The sequence below is a fragment of the Centropristis striata genome, chromosome 17 (genome assembly GCF_030273125.1).
Source record: "Centropristis striata isolate RG_2023a ecotype Rhode Island chromosome 17, C.striata_1.0, whole genome shotgun sequence".
Classification (NCBI taxonomy): domain Eukaryota; kingdom Metazoa; phylum Chordata; class Actinopteri; order Perciformes; family Serranidae; genus Centropristis; species Centropristis striata.
The window spans coordinates 866,127-888,387 of NC_081533.1; the positions used below are offsets into that span (position 1 = coordinate 866,127).

At 37.7% G+C, this 22,261-nt stretch overlaps 1 pseudogene; it reads right to left on the reverse strand.

The window, feature by feature from the left end:
- The window catches only part of LOC131988994 (scavenger receptor cysteine-rich type 1 protein M130-like), a 912,635-nt pseudogene that overhangs the window by 419,317 nt on the left and 471,057 nt on the right, over positions 1–22,261 (reverse strand).

A 22,261-nucleotide genomic window follows, 5' to 3' on the forward strand; every position in this document is an offset into this window, starting at 1 on the left:
GGTGGTGACGCAAAACACCTGCCACACACACACACACACACACACACACACACACACACACACACACACACTAAGCAATGTTTTGTACATGTGCAAATACTGAAAAAATAAACACAAATACAAATATTCACAATAACATTTAAGGTCATAAATGTAAACAAATTTCACATGTGGACAGAAAGTTACACATGCATTCACACACACAGACACACACACACACACACACACACACACACACACAGACACACACACACGTTTCAATTAGAAAGTTTCAATATTTAAAATAGAAATAGAAAAACAAAAAATATGCAAATTTTGAAGGTTTTTCTAGCATTATATTCTTGTGAGGGCTAAATGACACACACACACACACACACAGACACAGACACACACACACACACACACACACACAGCGATACAGATTTCAATTAGCATCTGTCATTCTTTACCACTAACTTCTTGAAAAAATGAGAAAAATCTGAAAAGCTGCTAGGTTTTCTACTCTTGTGAGGACCACATGAAGAATTACACAGACACACACAGACACACACACCCACCCACCCACACACACACACACACACACAGAGGGCTGAGACAGATCCTTGCTGCCATGCTTGACTTGCTCTGTGTCCTGCAGTGTAAACAACAGTTTATCTCCATAGAGGACAAATGGACAGCAGCAGCTCAGAGAACATGAGGAGAGAGAGACACGACCCCGAGGCCGCCGGTTCAAATCCCACTCACAGCTGGAAATATGAGCAGCCACCTCCTCCAGAACTACACACCAAGTCACTGTGGAGCAGGTTAGCGGAGGGTCTCCTGAGGGCTTCAGGCCGCTCACAGGACCATACATTCACTCTTTACACTAGACTTTATTTCATCAGGAGCTGCTGTGTCTGAGGCCATGAGCAGTGTTCTCAGTAAGGAAAGTTGCTATTGGCTCCAAAAAGTCGCTAAATGACGTCATCACCTAATTTGCTTGATTGACCATGTTATATGCTTGTACTGGACGCTGTAGGAGAGAGGGAACAGGTTGTGGGGAGACAAAAAGAGAGTAAAAACACCCTACATATGTTTAGAACTGATAGTGAACTACCCTCCTCCTTAATCCTCCTCGGGACTAAAGTCTAAAGACCCAACAGAGACTCTGACTGTAAACAAGCCAGCAGACTGGACACTAAGGGTTAACATCCCCTCCGGCTCTGCAGCTGGGAGAGACTGCTGCAGGAGGACTGTGCTGCTTTGACTCGTTCTTACTCTTCTTAAGGAGCCCCGAGGACCCCCGCGGCTCCTTAAGAAGAGTCAGAATGAGTCTCTGAAAGTCTCCAATAACACCAGAAAAAGTCGCTGGATTTGTTGCTAGTGGCTTTTTTGAAATATAGTCACTAGGGGGGTCTGGAAAGTCGCTTCACTGCCCTAAGGAGCTACACTGTGACGTTACGTTACGCTACGCTACGTTATGCTACGATACGTTACGATACGTTCACGATACGTTACGTTACGATGCGCTACAATAGGATACGATACGTTGCGCTACGTTACGCTACGATACTTTACGATACGTTATGATACGTTACGCTACAATACTTTACGATACGTTACGATACGCTACGCTACGATATGTTATGCTACGATACGTTATGCTACGATACTTTACGATACGTTACGATATGATACGTTACGCTACGTTACGCTACGTTACTCTACGTTACGCTACGATACTTTACGATACGTTACAGTACAGTACGATACGATACGATACGATACTTTACGATACGTTACGTTACGCTACGCTACGTTACATTACGTTACGTTACGTTACCATATGATATGTTACGCTACATTACGATACGCTACGCTATGTTAACCTACGCTACGCTACGATACGCTATGATATGCTACGATACCTTACGCTACGTTACGCTCTGTTACGATACGTTACGGTACGTTACCTGCGCTACTCGCTATATAGACCGTGTATCAGCTTGAACGTTACCTTTTACGCTGATGTCCTCAGAGGGTCCGACAGGCTTTGATGCATCATTGAAGACTCAAAACAAGGTGAAAATAACGTTGTGTGTTGTTGTAGAAATCATTAGTGGAGCATTGATATTAATCATCATGTGAAATTTCAGCAGCGGTGCACGTAATTCAGCAGAAAGAATGCAGGGAGAAGACTGTCATATCTACATGGATTGATCCACATGAAGCAGAAACTAAGTTGTTGCACGGCGAGAGCTACAGCTGCAGAGGTAACCAACACCAGCAAATGAAATGTCAATCAGTGAAACTATGGCGAGCGTCAATGAAATGCAGTGGCTAAAAGCCTGCTGCAGGTTCCTGGTTCGCTCCAACAGAGAAGAGAGAGTTGTTTAGAAGATGAAGACGGTTTGTCACATAACAGGCTAACAGGCTAACATGCTAACGCACATTAGGAGGAGGAAAAAACTAACCTGAGCCCAACTTCTTATCCCCGATTCTTTCAAGAAGCCTTTCTAATACAATGCAAGGAGGTGAACTGTGTAAAATACTGTTGAATTACTATAAAACATTGTATATTCTTATATATATAATTATCAAGATATGAAATTCACTACATAATATTCATTCATTTGTTCATTTGTGTTATTTGTAACATTATATAAGCATAGCAGAGAAGAAAACAATATGGCTAACTATTTTAAATCACCTTTTTATAATATAATGAAATATAAATAACAGAAAGGAGTGTTAATGCAGCTTTAAGTTAAAAAACAAGGCAGTTTTCTTTCAAGTGGATATATAGTTACAATATGGACTTATGATATGATATATGGGTATAAGCCCGATAATTGTGTCTGACCTGGATATCTCCCGTTGTGTTTACATGCAGGTTTGTTTACTTAATAATGTCACCAACATGATGTAGCGACTAGTATAAGACCTTGGAGCATGTTTTAACAAGTCTTAAAATTTTTACATTCATGAGTGAATACTCCTAATCATTACAAGTTATTGGCTCTTATCGTTACATCACCAGCATGAATTGGTCTTAAAACTACAGTTATCACGACATTTGCATCATCTAATAAGTACTTCTCTATACTCCATAGATGTGTACTTTTATTTGCTTTACTTGTTTAGAATAAATACCTTTTTGATTACATATGCTGTCTATTGTACACTATGAACGATATGCTAACCTCTTCTATGACAAAAATTCACGATTCCTTCAACCATAACTTAATATTAATATGGTATTTTGATTATAATTATAATCATAATTAATAATCAGTGTTCCAAATTGATAATTTAGTAACTTTATGAGACTGATTTAGGTGAATTGGCTATATATTTTTTCTGTTTTACAGATGGTGCCCCAACGAGCTATGACTTAGAGCAAATCAAGTCATATCATTTCTAATAATTAATAATTATTTATGATAATTATTAATAAATCTTATAGCCATCTAACCACACTTTTGAACCGTGAGATCAACACAAGTGTTGCTCAGGTTCATCCCTACATATCTGATATCCTTATGGGAGGAATAGACTTTATGATAACGCCCTTTTATTTACATACTTGACGCCCTCTGCAAGGTATCATTTAATCAAAAAAGAGGCATCCTTAATTTCCAACAAAACTACAATAATATTGGTTATCACAACATTTTTATCATCTAATGTACTTCTCTATACTCCATAGATGTGTGCTTTTATTTGCTTTACTTGTTTAGAATAAATACCTTTTGATTACGAATGCTGTCTATTTAATGTTGTACACTGTGAACGATATGCTAGCCTCTTCTATGACAAAAATTCCAGATTCCTTCAACCACTACTAAATATTAATATGATAATAATTATATTCATAATTAATAATCAGTGTTCTAAATTGATAGTTTAGTAACTTTATGAGACTGATGTAGGTGAACTGGCTACTTTTTTCTCTGTTTTACAGATGGTGCCCCAATGAGCTATGACTTAGAGTAAATCAAGTCATATCATTTATTATAATTAATAATTATTCATGATAATTATTAATAATTCTGATAATTCCATTTTACCACACTTTTGCCACACTTCAGTGGCATAAACTGGTCTTAAAACTACAATAATATTGGTTATCCCGAACATTTTTTATCATTTAATAAGTAAAACTAATAATAAGTAAGTAATCATGGCAGGACTACGTGCAATTTAACAATTGTGGTGAGGACCGTATAACGTGATAAATGATGATATTTGTGTTTATGAGACAGAGAGAACAGACAGAGATAAACAGTGACACTGATGTCAACATGGACAACAGGATGTGAGGATCAGCAGAACAACTATTTCTGTCTGTTTCGATTCTGGGGGTGGGAACATGTTTGTGTGTTTGTGTGTGTGTGTGTGTGTGTGTGTGTGTGTGTGTGTGTGTGTGTGTGTGAGTGTGTGTGGCCCATATGGTATCATGGGAATCAAAAGAGAAAGCCACACACACACACACACACACACACACACACACACACAGGGCAATGACAACACTGGACTCTTCAGATTGAAACCAAATTAGAAAGAGGCTTTTTGTTTTTTCCAGCAGACCTGGAGGAGCTTGGCAGGCGGGAGGAACACTTGACGAGAGAGAGAGAGAGAGGGAGAGGGAGAGAGAGAGAGAGAGAGAGAGAGAGAGAGAGAGAGAGAGAGGAGAGAGAGACAGAGAGAGAGAGAGAGAGGGAGAGAACGTGAGAAATAAAAAGGGAAAGGATGGATGGAGGAATTAAAATAACTGTAAAAAGGGAGCGAGGGCGGGTGAGATGGAAATGGATCCTTTGGGACGGTGCACTGTGTGTGTGTGTGTGTGTGTGTGTGTGTGTGCGTGTGTGTGTGTGTGTGTTGTTTTAGCTGGGCGGCCTTGGTTCCTGGTTGACCTTTACAAGGAAAGCAGCTGGTCGTCTCCAACAGTTTTAACTTTGGAAGGTTCGCTTCGACAACCACAACAATGTGAGACACAGATGGAGAGAAAGATTCTCTCCGTCTCTCGTCCACCTCCCTGGAAGGAAAAAGGAAGTGGCTTAAAAACTAAAAAACGAGAGAAAACGAATTTGGCAATTTTCTTTTTTTTGTTCCATTTCGTCTTTTTGATCCAAATAAAGCTTTCTGTTGAGCGAGTGAGTGAGGAAGAAAGAGGAAAGTAAAGTGTGAGTCTGGCTGAGCTGCGTTCTTTTAACTTTCATGCCAAGAAAAAACACTTTGAATTTAGTTGAAAGGAAGAAAGTTAAGAGCTGCTCGACTCTGGACTAGAAACTTCTTGCATATTGTCTAATTATTGAGGGATGATTTCATCAAGTGGCTACAAGCTGAAGCTTTAAACTAATAACACATTTTTACTTTCATACGCACCCCGTTAAAATATTCACAGTGAATTATAATGCAAACTAACCTACTAAACGCTCTGCACCGCTGACAATCATTACTATTATTATTATTATAATTAATATGATTATATATGTTGATATTGATTATCCAGATGGATTATAAGTGGCAGCTCTAGTTCAGGGTGTGGAGGACAACATTTTGAATCTTTTATTTTAGTCTCTATAACAGATTATATATATAAATATTTAAAGTCTCCTGAAGCTGTTTCAAGTCAATGAGTAAATGTAAATGATTCAGATGCTAAATTGACGAAAACAATTGTGTATTTCTGCAATTATCGAGCAGCATTACTGTAACCCATTTAATGTTGCACATTTGAGCTGATATTTGTTGACTTTAGGGCTGCAACTAATGATTATTTTCATTATGGATTAATCTGTCGATTATTTAAACGATTCATCGATTAGTTGTTTGGTGAATAAAATGTATAAAAATATCAATGAGTGTTTCCCAAACCACAAGATGACGTCCTCAAATCTCTTGTTTTGTCCACAAACCAAAGAGATATTCAGTTTATTGTCATAAAGGAACAAAGAAACCAGAAATATTCACATTGAAGAAGCTGAAATCAGAGAGTTTGGACTTATTGTCTTTAAAAAACTGCTCAAACCAGTTCAGATTAGATTATTAAAATAGTTGACGATTAATTTAATAATCGATTATTGTTCGATAAATCAAATAATTGTTGCAGCTCTTACTAAAACTTTTCAACAGCATTTTCAACAAAACTAATTAAAACTAGCAAACTCACTCTAAAAACGGACTAAAACTAAGTGAATTTGAAAACAAAAATTGACAACGAAATTAAAACTAAAACTAACGAAAAATCCAAAACTATTCTAACCAACCTGGTCTCACAGGAATCCGTGAAATAGCCACGGAATCACTCAAATTTCCGTGAAACTGACACGCTATTTGCTACAATGCAAGTTAATGACAGTCATATCCCGTGGCTATTCCAACATACAAAGTGATTATGTACATTCACTGAGTGAATATTTAGAAAATAAAACATATATTTCTCACTAGAAATGTGATCAAAATCCATTTTTATGCAGAAACTAAGTCAAAATATTGATTTTTTTCACCAAAAATGAGAGAACTGTCCGCCATGTTTTTTGTTCTGACCGCCGGGACCTTGAAAGTCACGTGACTTGGAACAAACCAATAGGAACAAATATCCATGGAATAGCCACGGGATATGACTGTCATTAACTTGCATTGTAGCGAAATCCGTGTCAGTTTCACGGAAATTTGAGTGATTCCGTGGCTATTCCACGGATTTTGAGGTAAGCGAAATCCGTGGCTATTTCACGGATTCCTGTGAGACCATGTTGATTGTAACCTTGGTAACAACCTTCCTAAAGAAACTTTGCTTCTGTTCTGTAACTGAGGGTTAAAATAATGGAAGCAGACTGTTTCTGTACGACTGAAACAGATTCCACAATGATGCAAAAATAGTAAAACCAGACACTAATGTCTCCACGGGGAAGGAGGGATGGAGGGATGAGAGAGAGATGGATGGAGGGATGAGAGAGGGATGGAGGGATGGAGGAGAGTGTGATGTGGCGTCCTAAGGTCTGCTTTACTATCATTTGACAGGCTAAACGTGCAAAGGTCAGCTGTTATTAATGGCGGGCCCTGAGGACTGTGTGACTATGTAAATGTGTGTGAGACAGGAAGTGTGAAGGCTTGCATGTCACACCTTTCTGCTCCAAATGCCATGTAGCTTCCATTAGTGTCCATGCTGCAGCGTCCCCTGAGGGCCCGGGGCCCCGGCTACGTCTGAGATGTGACCTGACGCTCCTTCAGCGCTTCATCCACCACCTCAACGCTTTGTTTTATGTTATTTAGGAGACCAAATCTGCTCCGGAGCAGCCAGACGCTGTCTGAGGCACACTAATACTACAATAAACACATAGCAGCTTTTTAATGGATGTTTACCAATATCTTTTATGATTTTATATGATATTTCATTATATTATCATATCAAATACACACACACACACACATATATATATATATATATATATATATATATATATATATATATATATGTGTATATAAATTTGAAAACTGCGCTCCAGGCCGCAAATTCCACTCTACAGAAATAATTTATACATAGAAACGTAGGAAAATGAGTCTTCTCCCTCACAATCCTCTGGTAAAGCTGTCAGAGTTATAGTTTGGGCGTAGGACACACAGATGATCCACCAACACCACCAACAGCCTCATTGGCTCCCATATTAAAAACACAGGAAGATTTATGAGCCGTGGGGGCCGGAGGCTCGTTAAGAAGAGTAAGAACGAGTTGAAGCGGCACAGTCCTCCTGCAGCAGTCTCTCCCAGCTGCAGAGCCGGAGGGGATGTTAACCCCTTAGCGTCCAGTCTGCAAATTGCTAACAGTTAGCTCTGTAGCAGTACAGTGTGTATGTGCTAACAGGCTTACAGTTAGCTCTGTAGCAGTACAGTGTGTATGTGCTAACAGGCTAACAGTTAGCTCTGTAGCAGTACAGTGTGTATGTGCTAACAGGCTAACAGTTAGCTCTGTAGCAGTACAGTGTGTATGTGCTAACAGGCTAACAGTTAGCTCTGTAGCAGTACAGTGTGTATGTGCTAACAGGCTAACAGTTAGCTCTGTAGCAGTACAGTGTGTATGTGCTAACAGGCTAACAGTTAGCTCTGTAGCAGTACAGTGTGTATGTGCTAACAGGCTAACAGTTAGCTCTGTAGCAGTACAGTGTGTATGCGCTAACAGGCTAACAGATAGCTCTGTATCAGTACAGTGTGTATGTGCTAACAGGCTAACAGTTAGCTCTGTAGCAGTACAGTGTGTATGTGCTGCTGCTGCAGGAGGTGTTCACTTAGCGATCTCTGTTTGTTTACAACAAGCACCAGACACTAAATACTGTTCCTATTGTTTGTTTAAAAGTAGTGCAATAAAAATACAGATGTTTTCCCTAACATGATGAATAATCGTGATTATTCATCGTGATTACAGTATAATGGTGCAGCCCTAGTGTGTGTGTGTGTGTTCATCTCAGTACTTTAGTAGCTTCTAACTGACTTCCTGTGTAACCACCACCTCTCTCCAGTCAGTAGATTGATTATCTCCGGCCCTTTTAAACACAGTTAACATGGTTTTCTCCTAAAAACAATCCCAGTAATGCCTCCTGCTAATTGGCTGAATTGGACGGTGATGAATCTGTGTTCAGGACAAAAACTTCCTCTAGAAACAGAGTAAAAGTGAAGGAGATGGATGTTTCCTCAGCTGTGCTATAATTAATAGAATTCATTATGATTCTCCCAAGTTAAAAGCAATAAAAGGTCACGTCGTCCCGCTCTTCTGCTTCCCCCAAACAGGACAACAAATGCGGCGTAAAAGCAGAACGGATGCAGTGTGAATGCTGCTGCTGGTGTATTTTGGGCTGCCGCTGTGTCCCAGTTGTGTGCGGCTGCTTGGCGTTGCAGGCAGGTGAAGGGTGTCTTGTGACAAAATGCCTGGTGTGTAGCCTATTTTCCGGGTTTTGACCTTCCCTGAACACACCGCTGTGAGCAGAACGAAGATGAATTGGAGCGCCGAGGCTGTCCACCCGAGAAAAAAGAGAAAAAAGAAGAGCAACTGATGGATATTAGTCTCATTTTCTCTCTGTTTGCCTGTTTCTCTGGCTTCCTTTGTTGCTGCTTTTTATTTTTGAGTGTTTGAGGTCAGCTCAAGGTTCACAGGGAGGTTTTAGGACAAACAGCAGATTGTCTGTTGTTTAACCTGCCACATGGAAACACAACACGTCGCCGCCGCCGCCAAGCAAAGTAGGAAAATGGATTAGAGAGAAAGATTTGATTTGGAGGTGTGCAGCTAAAGACGTGATTGTGTTTGTTCTGCCAGGTCATAAAGGGTTACAACTCTTATCTTCCCTCTCCTCCACTTTATATCACCTCCTCTTTCATTTTCTGTCTCAGTGTCACGTTCAGGGCCAATCAGAAGAAGACGGAGCCGGATGACATTTAGCTGCTGAAGACAGCGACGACGTGTTGATGTAAATAACTCTGACGTCGTTGGTTCGTCAACATCTGAGACGGAGATTCAGTTCAAATACAATATTAGTATGAATCAGGCTGCTAGAGTTACTCTCTGCTCACTCTAGTTGTTTCTTCCATCTCTGTCATATTGGATGTGTGTTTTATACGTTCTGGACGGGTTGATGGCTAAGTCCGTTGTCCTAGTACTTGTTACAATGACAATAAAGGAAAATATGAATCTTTACCACTTGTATTAATGAGACATTTGTAAAAATAAAAAAGGAAAAAAATGAAACTGTTCCTATAAATCTATCTGGACTGTCACCATTGAAGATGCAGTGATAACAACTATTGTTGTCGATATATTTTGCTCCATCAATAAATACAGTATTAATGTAATTTTAAGACCATTTTATGCTTCAAATTTGATGATAAAATAACAGCATAATTACATAAGTACACCCTTTCAAAGAGCAAATTAACGCAGAAAATATAAAGAAATAAATACATAATAAAAAATAAATAAATAAAAGAAATATGTAAAAAAAAAAAAAAATCATACATAAATATAACATAAATTTAAAGAAAAAAAAAACAACACATAAAATTGACTTGCATGTAGGGCTGCAACTAACGATTATTTTCATTATGGATTAATCTGTCTGATTAGTTGTTTGGTGAATAAAATGTATAAAAATATCAATGAGTGTTTCCCAAACCACCAGATGACGTCCTCAAATCTCTTGTTTTGTCCACAAACCAAAGAGATATTCAGTTTATTGTCATAAAGGAACACAGAAACCAGAAATATTCACATTGAAGAAGCTGAAATCAGAGAATTTGGACTTATTGTCTTTAAAAAAAACAGCTTGAACAAATTATTGAATTATCAAAATAGTTGAAGATTAATTTAATCATCGATTATTGTTCGATTAATCCATTAATTGTTGCAGCTCTACTTGCATGTAAACACAATGGCCAATATAAAATGATAAGAAGTTGATAATTATCAATAATTATTGTTGACGTTAACGTGGCAGTGCTGGAAAATTTCAATTTCTCTGACAAACGAAAGAAATACAAGAGAAATATATTTTGTGTTTACGCCCAAATATCCACCTGGCCTCGTTTTATAGAGTCAAACACTTCAAAAAATCTAAAAATCCAACTTGGCGTGATAAAAACCAACTTTGAAGAATTTATCTGACCTCTACTTTTAGATTTTAGTTTGTCTCTGCTCCCATTCATTAACATGAAGGGGGCGGGGCTTATAACCTGTACTGCAGCCGGCCACCAGGGGGCGATCCACATGTTTTGGCCTCACTAATGGGCAAATTTTCATCTTTTTATACAGTCTGTGGTTTAAATATCTTCTGTTCATTATGAACATAATATATATATATATATAATTATTTAACCCTTTCCATTCTGCCTGTATATATAACACATACATTTGTTTTCTACCATACCATGTTGGTATCATGTTTTTCAGCACAACCTCCCCTATATCACCTGATTATTAGTTTTTCACGTTGACTGACTGGATTTGAACATTTTGAGCCCCCCAGAAAAACATAAAATCTGATTTTGAAAGTTATGTTTTTCTACTTTCACTTTAATGTTCAATGAATAATTTAAAATGTCGGTTAGAAATAAAACACATAAGAGGTAAAATGAGGAGAAGATCTAGTTCACCGGTGCTTTCGTTAAATGCTCGTTACCACTGACTCACCGGCGCCACCTGGTGGCAGTAGAGCCCAGCTCATTACATATCATGAATAATTAATTGGTACCACATTGTGCAGCCTTAATTTCAACTCATATTTGTATGAAGCCTGAGAGCTGTTTTATTGTTAAAAAGCCACCATAGTGTGTTATTTATTGACCTTAGATACACATGAACACATGAATTCATGGAGAATTCATTCATTCACTAATCCTGCCGTCATGGAGGCTCCTGGCTCTGTTTGTGTTTATGGAGTCAATTGAAAAACATTTATCCATCTTTTAAAATATGTATTTTGTCTCAATGTCTGTATGCATGTTGCTTGTTTGTAGGAGCACAAATGCAATAAGTGTGTGTGTGTGTGTGTGTGTGTGTGAGGTGTTGGATGTGTTTATTTGTTGAATAATTCACAGCTGGGTGTTTATAGAAGACTCTGTGGCCTCAGAGCTCCAATAACACAGGACAAATATTGTGACACACACACACACACACACCTACATGCACACACGTACACACACACACACATACACACACACACACACGTACACACACTCTTTATCAGCCGTAGCAGGGTTGACAGTTTATTTGGACACTGTGGACGCTGGAAATTGGATGTAGAGACAAAATGTGGACGAGCACTCTCACATTTATGTTACCTATAGAGAGCCTTCATATGTCCCACACACACACACACACACACACACACACACACACACAGTGGCAGTGTTGTGCTGGTGATGGAGCAGACAGAAACTGTGTCCTCTAATCTGGAGAAAATGAAACAGACGTTTGAATGGAAATATTGATTCTTCCTCCCATTTCAATCTTCATCTGGTATTATCTGCCCCACTGTGTGTGTGTGTGTGTGTGTGTGTGTGTGTGTGTGTGTGTGTGTGTGTGTGTGTGATGTACTAGCTCACCTTTCTGTCTCTCACACGTCCTCTGAAATGATTTTCCGTCCATTGAAACAAGTACACAATAACTAGTAAATTATACACACACACACACACACACACACACACTCTGAAACGCTACACAAGTATAAGCTGCTGCACTAAAAACTGTTAATTGTTCAACAATAAAGCCTTAAACTAGAGACAAATATCAGGCAACACAATGAATATTATTACAATTATAGAAAAGTATTTAAAAGTCAAACATTACAGACAAAAAATCAAACAATTTATTTAGTATAGTGTACGGCTGCAAAATCCTCAGACTGTGTTTTTTTTTTACTGCAAATGGTTTGAAATCTTTAATGTGCATTCACAGTGATGTAGAGCTGCAACATTATTAGATTTTCTACTGTAAATATGAATGCAAATATCAACAGAAGGGAGTTTTAGGGTGACCGTGTCCTTGTGGCATTACGCTATTTCTTCAGTTTTCTACAGTTTTTAATTTTTGTCCTATTCTTTGATTTACGGTCATTAAAAGCGTCTACTACAGTGATACTCAATTTTAATTTTACACCCTTTTTCTGACGCAATTTGAGATTTGTGATTTACTGTCATTTCTACAAACAACTAATTGATGAATCGTTTAAATAACCGACAGATTAATCCATAATGAAAATAATTGTTCGTTGCAGCCAGAGTCAAACAAAATTCGGCCTCATTTCAAGAGAAAAAACGTGATAAAACCTGAATATTTTTTCCAATAGTTATAGCGAAATAATAAGTTCCTGATGGGAATGTACAGAGTCGGTTATGTCAACTCTTAGAGAAACTTTTGTTTTGAAAAGCATTGTCTAATTTTTTGTATATTTGACTAAAAATGACCAATAATAATGAAGAGAATATGAAAATTATTTTTGCTCATGAGTTGCCTTAAATGGTGAATAAAAAAAGTTGTTAATCATTTTTTTCTACATGTCCTAAAACCAGGCTGATGTCATGAGGACCATGGCTGCTATAAAAATTCATAAAACATTTAAAAATGTATGAATAGTCATATTATCTATAAAGGATGCAGAGGGGCACATATGCTGAAACTTTCAAGCAATTCTATGAAAGTGAACATTTATTAATGGTATGTTGGAAATGATTTGGGGTCAAAAAGGAGCCGAGGACCACAGAGGGTTAAATAATAATAATAATAATAATAATAATAAATAATAATCCATCTCTATGTATCTAATGATCTTCCCTTCAGCTGCACATAAACTTCAGGCTATTAACTTCTGATTTTAAATAGAAAAGTGTGTAATTTTCAGTTATCATCAGAGGTGTGTCGTATCGTATCGTTCAAGATAATACCGGTATTTTTATTTTATGGTTAAAATAAAATGCATATCATGATATTGGCAACATTCCTACTTCTTGATGTAGTGGCGTAAGGTTAACATTAGCTAACAATTAAAGTTGTTTTAATCACAAAAAGCTACTTACTCTCTGTCGCTAAACACATGCAGCTTTCAAAATAAGAGCACGTGGGTTAACAGAATCCACCACAGAACTTACAAGAAGACTGTCAAAATAAGATGCCTTAAATAAAACATATTTATTCTCCTATATAAAATGTCATTAAAATATGCCCCCGAAACGCCTAAATGGTTATATTTTTATTATTTGCTCATACTCAAGAGTCAAGAGTAAACGGTTTTTGTATTTGGCAACTGTTGAGATTTGCACTTCACACTACATTTTAGATTTTTATTTATTTATACAGACTAAAAAAAACACATTTTCTATATCTTTTTAAGTATTTCGTAATATCGTGAAGAAGAATCGTTATCACAAAAATAGCCTGAAATATCGTGATATTCTTTTAGGGCCATATCGCCCAGCCCTAGTTATCATACATCTTTAAAAAACTGTCCAGCAGCAACACACACACACACACACACACACACACACACACACACACACCTTTTACTATATTACTATAGTGTCTCAGTCCAGCCATGAGACACACACACACACACACACACTAACAGAAGTGTGTGGATTTGATTGTTGAAAGGAGAAAAAAGGCTGATGGATTGAATTCACTTCACACACACACACACACACACACACACACACAGGCACACAGACACACACACACACACACACACACACACACACACACACACACACACACAGACACACACAGACAGGGCCATCTCATCTAGTGTGATGTTATTAGTGTGTTGGTCAGTTCAGTAGAAGGTGAAACTGGAGCTGCTGCTGCAGTGCCTCCTGCTGGCTGCTTACAGCTACTGCACTGATTGATTTATTTATTTGCACCATACGAAAAGACAATTTTCAAAAAACAGAAATGAAACAAGAATAGTAAGCGATGGAGAGGTTAAAAACCCTATATGGGCTGATAAAAACACCTCCCCAAGAAATATACAAACATTCAAAAATAACAACAACAACGAGAGAGACAACAACAAATAACAACAAAGAAAGCAATACAAGAGCCATTTTATAGCACACACAGAAAAGTCAGAAATAAAAACCTGGTGTGTATAAAGGTCAAATAATTGTATTTGAGTGTTTGAGCAACACGAGATATTGATCCAATGACAACTAGACTGGAGGAGACATTCTGACTTTTTATCTCAGAATTTTGACTTTTTATCTCAGAATTTTGACTTTTTATCTCAGAATTTTATTAAATTAAATTTTAATACAAGGTGTGTGATAAAAGATAGATTTTCTTTTAATTCACACACTCATATTTTTATTCTAATGTAATTAATTACAGGATTCAAGGGTGCAAAAGACTCTTTCATTCAAAACGAGGCTCCCAAACAAAACAAGGCCTTCTTGATTTTAAGCGATGAAAGACAACTTTAAAATATATATATATATATATATATATATATATATAGTTATTTGTAACAGATATTGGTATTTCTCAGTATTTTGTTTATAGATGATACAGAACTATAGTGTAAATCAAACAGTGATGAACTGAGAATAATACAGTAAATAACTGGAGATTATTTACAGCAGCAACAAACACTGACACACAAACAAGAAATATGAGGGAAAGTAAACAGTGATTGAAAAACGTCCCAAGACGGATCCACTTCTATACTGATCCTCCAAACGATGAGGAAGGTAACAAGATCATAACAGAAAGGAAAACATGGATGGATGGATGGATGGATGGATGGATGGATATATGGATGGATGGATGGATGGATGGATGGATGGATGGATGGATGATGGATGGATGGATGGATATAAGGAAGGATAGATGGATGGATGGATGGATGGATATAAGGAAGGATGGATGGATGGATGGATGGATGGATATATGGATGGATAGATGGATATATGGATGGATGGATGGATGGATGGATATAAGGATATATGGATGGATGAATGGATGGATATATGGATGGATGGATATATAGATGGATGGATAGATGGATGGATGATGGATGGATGGATGGATGGATGGATATATGGATGGATGGATGGATGGATGGATGGATGGATATAAGGATATATGGATGGATGGATGGATGGATATATGGATGGATGGATATATAGATGGATGGATAGATGGATGGATGATGGATGGATGGATGGATGGATATATGAATGGATGGATGGATGGATAAATGGATGGATAGATGGATATATGGATGGATGGATGGATGGATGGATGGATATATGGATAGATAGATAGATTAAGGTAGAATGAATAAAAACAACAATAGAAAAAACACAGAATAGAACAAGGACACCAAAGAGTTAAAAAGAAGATTCATACTGGTGATATGTGGTAAGGGTAGTAATAATGTTATTGTGACTAGACAGTATAATTTATAATAATAATAATAATAATAATAATAAAAATAAAAATCAATATGATGAATATGAACACATCTCCCACATGATGTGAAGTTTATGTTCCAGTATTAGAGTGTTGGACAGGTGAACAGTGCAGAAAGTGACAGTAGTCATTAATTATCAATTAAGTGATTGATTGATTTACAATTCACAACAAGGCATTTTAGAAAACTGTGAATAAAAGCTCATCACAGTTCACAGGAGGCCAACATGTTCACTGAGTTGTATTTACAGCAGTCCAAACACAAACTAATCACTTTATATGATGGAAAGAAAGAGAGAAAAGCGGTAAATCATTACAACCAGATAATATTTAGTATTTCAGATTGAAAAATATGTTTAACTACCCTAATAGACTACAATCTAGAGGTAATTGTACTAAACGTGGGTATTACTTATTGATCCTTTTGTTCCACTTGCTGCTATAGAAGTCACCAGTTATTATTATTATTATTACTATTGACTTCTATACTACAAGATGAGAGAAATATTAATTGTCACATATTGAGTGAAGAGAGCTCTTTAGAGGCAGATTCACATTGTTTATACAAAATGTCAAATCTTATAATAAACCAAACGTTGTTGTGTTGTTTGTTGTTTGATCATTTCTGTGCTAGTTTGTCAGAGATATGAACACAGTTGAGATTTATTGGGATTTTTGTCTCCAAACTCTCAAAAAACAAAGAGCTAAAGTGAATAATGCAAACTGTGATTTGTTTTTGACTGTTGAACTGACTCTTCCTAGTCTCCTCCACCCTAAAACTAAGCCCTTCTTTTCTTTTGGTAACATTTATTCACCAATGGTCTGATAACATCAATGTTTACCTAAAGGTCAATGGATTCAATAAAGGTAAAGTCTGATCATGCAGTAAACACATCCAGAAATACAGAGAACACACACTGGTTTTTAACAAAGACACTGGGCTGGTTGTCATGAACATGGTACAGATAAGAGCAAAAATACAAGAGCATTGAACACTAAAAGACACAAAATGACCAAAATAAAGACACAAAATGACTTAAAAAAGACACAAAAAGACACAAAATGACTTAAAAAAGAAACAAAAAGACACAAAATGACTAAAAAAAGGCACGAAAATGACTAAAACAGACACAAAATGACCAAAAAAAGACACAAAATGACTATTTTAGTCATTTTGGTGCCTTTTTTTAGACACAAAATGATCAAATAAAGACACAAAATGACTTAGAAAGGACACAAAATGACACAAATGACCAAAACAGACACAAAATGACCAAAAAAGCACAAAATAACTAAAAAAAGACACAAAATGACCAAAAAAAAGACACAAAAAAGGCACTTAAATGACTTACAAAGACACGAAAAGACACTAGAAGGATTGAAAAATGACCAAAATAGCCGAATAAGACTGGATAGAGTGAGATGTGTTATCTTGATGCTGCAGGTGGTCCAGGATCCTTGAGGAGACCTCCAGGAGAACATTAATGTGGGGAACAGCACTAGTTGTAGCTCAGCAGCTCTTTATAAACTCATGACCACGTATTTACCTCTAATCACACAATAATCTACCATGTAAACACAGTCTGTCAGCTGGAGGCTAATTAGCATAGCAGCTAGGTTTATCCAAGCTAGCTAGCGTTATTTCAAAACAAAAGTGCGGGAAATGTCCGTGTCTTCTATAATAATAATAATACCGGCTGGACTGGAGCTGCTCTTGTATATTAATGTGTAACACACCTAGCTCTTAGCTAGTTTAGCCCACAGACTGTATATAAATGGTTGAGCCTCACTAATCGGAGCCAAACTTGAAGCTAGCGCCGCGGAGCGACAAACGGCCGTTACCAGGCAACGGACTCACCTTTAACCCCTCACTGAGGCCACGCCCCCCGGCCAGCGCCGCCCCGCCCCTTAGTTACTGTTGCCACGTAATGGGCCAACGTTCCATTCTAGAGTTACAATAAATTATATCAAAAACAAACAAACAAACAAAAAACATCAAGTCAAAATTATAAATATAATATATATTTTTTGTTTTTCAATTCGTACTTATCCCATAAGAACCCATGGTGACACGCGTGTAACAAAGACTTTATAAATTCTAGAATCTCCCATATATATATATATATATATGTCTTATTAAAAGTCTTATTTAAAGTCTTACTCTTAAAAGTAAAAAATAAAAAAATATAGTCACACTTTATATATATATATATATATTTATATATATATATATTTAAAGTTTATATGTATGTATATTAAAAGTTTAAAGTCTTATTAAAAGTCTTATTTAAAGACTTTAAATATTCTAGAATCTCCCATATATATATATATATATATATATATATATATATACATATATATATATATATATATATATATATAATCCCCCTTTCAGAAAAGTTGGGACTGAGTGAAGATGAGAAACAATTAGCAAAGCTTTTTATGCTGTTTTTTAATTAAAAATAATTAAACTTTCTTGGAATCAGGGTTGTAATTCTTTAGCAATGTGCTTAAATTCACATTTAAAAAAAATATTTCACATGAAACCTCATAACATTTTTAAGTATGTCTGATTTAAATATTTTAATTAAGATTTAAATGAGCATTTTGTGAACTTTATACCAAGGTAAAATCTGTGATGACGATGGTGAAGAGAGGAAGAGTTCTGGCTCCATCTAGTGGTCTGGAGGGAACATTACATCCACATGAAACAAAATGACTAATGGAATATTAATGAACATATTGTTGAAGCATTTATGAGGCACTTTGAGACTATAGCAGAGATTAAAATATTCATATTAATTTACCTTGAGAAGATTACCAACAGGTCACTGCACAACATTTATAAAAGACAATAAAATACAGGGACATTTGACTTTTACAGTCAAACATTTACATTTACATTTAGTCATTAATCAGACGCTTTTATCCAAAGAAAAAAGGGGAACAATGAAGGAATAGTGGTCTAATAGTGGTCTAATAGTGGTCTAATAGGGTCTAATAGTGGTCTAATATTGGTCTAATAGTGGTCTAATAGTGGTCTAATACTGGTCTAATATTGGTCTAATAGTGGTCTAATATTGGTCTAATATTGGTCTAATAGTGGTCTAATATTGGTCTAATAGTGGTCTAATATTGGTCTAATATTGGTCTAATAGTGGTCTAATAGTGGTCTAATATTGGTCTAATGGTGGTCTAACAGTGGTCTAATAGTGGTCTAATAGTGGTCTAATAGTGGTCTAATGGTGGTCTAATAGTGGTCTAATAGTGGTCTAATAGTGGTCTAATAGTGGTCTAATATTGGTCTAATGGTGGTCTAACAGTGGTCTAACAGTGGTCTAATAGTGGTCTAGTAGTGGTCTAATAGTGGTCTAATGGTGGTCTAATAGTGGTCTAATAGTGGTCTAATGGTGGTCTAATGGTGGTCTAATAGTGGTCTAATAGTGGTCTAATAGTGGTCTAATGGTGGTCTAATGGTGGTCTAATAGTGGTCTAATAGTGGTCTAATATTGGTCTAATATTGGTCTAATAGTGGTCTAATAGTGGTCTAATATTGGTCTAATGGTGGTCTAACAGTGGTCTAACAGTGGTCTAATAGCAGTCTAATAGTGGTCTAATGGTGGTCTAATATTGGTCTAATAGTGGTCTAATAGTGGTCTAATATTGGTCTAATAGTGGTCTAATAGTGGTCTAATAGTGGTCTAATATTGGTCTAATGGTGGTCTAATAGTGGTCTAATATTGGTCTAATATTGGTCTAATAGTGGTCTAATAGTGGTCTAATATTGGTCTAATGGTGGTCTAACAGTGGTCTAATAGTGGTCTAATAGTGGTCTAATGGTGGTCTAATGGTGGTCTAATAGTGGTCTAATAGTGGTCTAATAGTGGTCTAATGGTGGTCTAATGGTGGTCTAATAGTGGTCTAATAGTGGTCTAATATTGGTCTAATATTGGTCTAATAGTGGTCTAATAGTGGTCTAATATTGGTCTAATGGTGGTCTAACAGTGGTCTAACAGTGGTCTAATAGCGGTCTAATAGTGGTCTAATGGTGGTCTAATATTGGTCTAATAGTGGTCTAATAGTGGTCTAATATTGGTCTAATAGTGGTCTAATAGTGGTCTAATATTGGTCTAATAGTGGTCTAATAGTGGTCTAATATTGGTCTAACAGTGGTCTAATAGTGGTCTAATAGTGGTCTAATAGTGGTCTAATAGTGGTCTAATAGCAGTCTAAAACGCTGCCACCTGCCACCACCGGGAATTCATTCTCAATTTTGGGGTTCAGTATCTTGCTCAAGGATACTTGGACATGTAGACTGCCATGGTCGGGGATCGAACCACCAACCCTCCGGTTGGGGGGCAACCCACTCTACCAACTGAGCCACAGCCGCCGGTAGAGAGGGACGCCCCTGCTCTGGTAGAACTGGTAGTGGTTCCACCAACGGGGAACAAGAAATGCAAAGAGTCTGGATTGCCTTGGACCAACGGGGGGCAGAGCCAGAACCGTTCATTGGAAGAGCTCAATGTGGTGAGGTAGCATATGTCTGGATCAGGTTCAGGTAGGAGGTCAGGACCAGAGACAGCTCTGTAGGCCAGCATCAGAGATCTGGATCAGGTTCAGGTAGGAGGTCAGGACCAGAGACAGCTCTGTAGACCAGCATCAGAGATCTGGATCAGGTTCAGGTAGGAGGTCAGGACCAGAGACAGCTCTGGAGACCAGCATCAGAGATCTGGATCAGGTTCAGGTAGGAGGTCAGGACCAGAGACAGCTCTGGAGGCCAGCATCAGAGATCTGGATCAGGTTCAGGTAGGAGGTCAGGACCAGAGACAGCTCTGTAGACCAGCATCAGAGATCTGGATCAGGTTCAGGTAGGAGGTCAGGACCAGAGACAGCTCTGGAGGCCAGCATCAGAGATCTGGATCAGGTTCAGGTAGGAGGTCAGGACCAGAGACAGCTCTGTAGACCAGCATCAGAGATCTGGATCAGGTTCAGGTAGGAGGTCAGGACCAGAGACAGCTCTGTAGACCAGCATCAGAGATCTGGATCAGGTTCAGGTAGGAGGTCAGGACCAGAGACAGCTCTGTAGACCAGCATCAGAGATCTGGATCAGGTTCAGGTAGGAGGTCAGGACCAGAGACAGCTCTGTAGACCAGCATCAGAGATCTGGATCAGGTTCAGGTAGGAGGTCAGGACCAGAGACAGCTCTGGAGACCAGCATCAGAGATCTGGATCTGATGCTGCAGCAGGTAGAAGAGGAGCTGAGGAGCAGCGCTGGGACATGAACCTGTAGGCTGGCTGGAGACCAGGACCATGTTCTGGATCTTCTGAAGGGTTTGACTGTGCAGCCTGTCAGGAGGTCTACAGGAGTCCAGTCTAGAGAGGAGGACAGCTTGTGTCCAGAGTCGAGTGTCATGGTGAGTTCAGGTCTGATGAAGATCACTTGTTGCTTTCTGTCCTTCGTTTGTTTCCTCTGAACCTTCTGCTGGAATCTGCTCCAGAAAGATGGAAACTACCTCACTTCATTTCTTTCAGCACTTTTAAATCCAAACAGAGTTATTGAGGCCGATTCCACAACATGCTCGTTCCTCATGACGTGTTTAAGCTCTGTGTCTGATGTAAATATGTATTCAGTGTTTGCTGCCTCTCGGCCAGAGCTCCTTTAAAAAAGAGCTTCTTCATCTCAATGGGATACTCCCTGGTTAAATAAAAGAGGAGACATGACTAGAGAAGGTGAGCTGGTCATCAATCATCATCAAAGCTCCTCTCCACCTGGTGGAGGTCAGACAGGGAGTTAATGATAATATAATAATGATAATAATGATAATATAATGTTGAAACGTTCAGCTGGAGGAGATGAACCGTCATCCACCTGTTGATGTCTCACAAGGTTTATCAAATGTTCAAATATGCAACAAGGTATTATCTAATGTCAACTTTTGGTGAATTATGGAGAAATTCACAAACGCAAATAGACAAAAATGAGTCAAACAAACAACTAAATGTGTATTTTAGATGTTTTCTCTCCACTCGTCTGGAAGAAAACACGTTCTAGGAGGAAAACAGCACAAAATCTCTAAACTGACCCATGCATGAAACACAACTAAAGTGTTAATTGATCACTCAGTAACTAAATAAACAAATAAATAACTAAATAAATAAATAAATGCAGTGTTCAAACGTGTTTATTAACCCTTTGATGTGGTTTCAAAAGCAACACAGCCAGCATTTGACTTAATAAAAACCTGTAAAAACACAGACACACATTTGAAAAAAATGCAAAACACACACACACACACACACACACACAGACAGACACACACACACACACACACA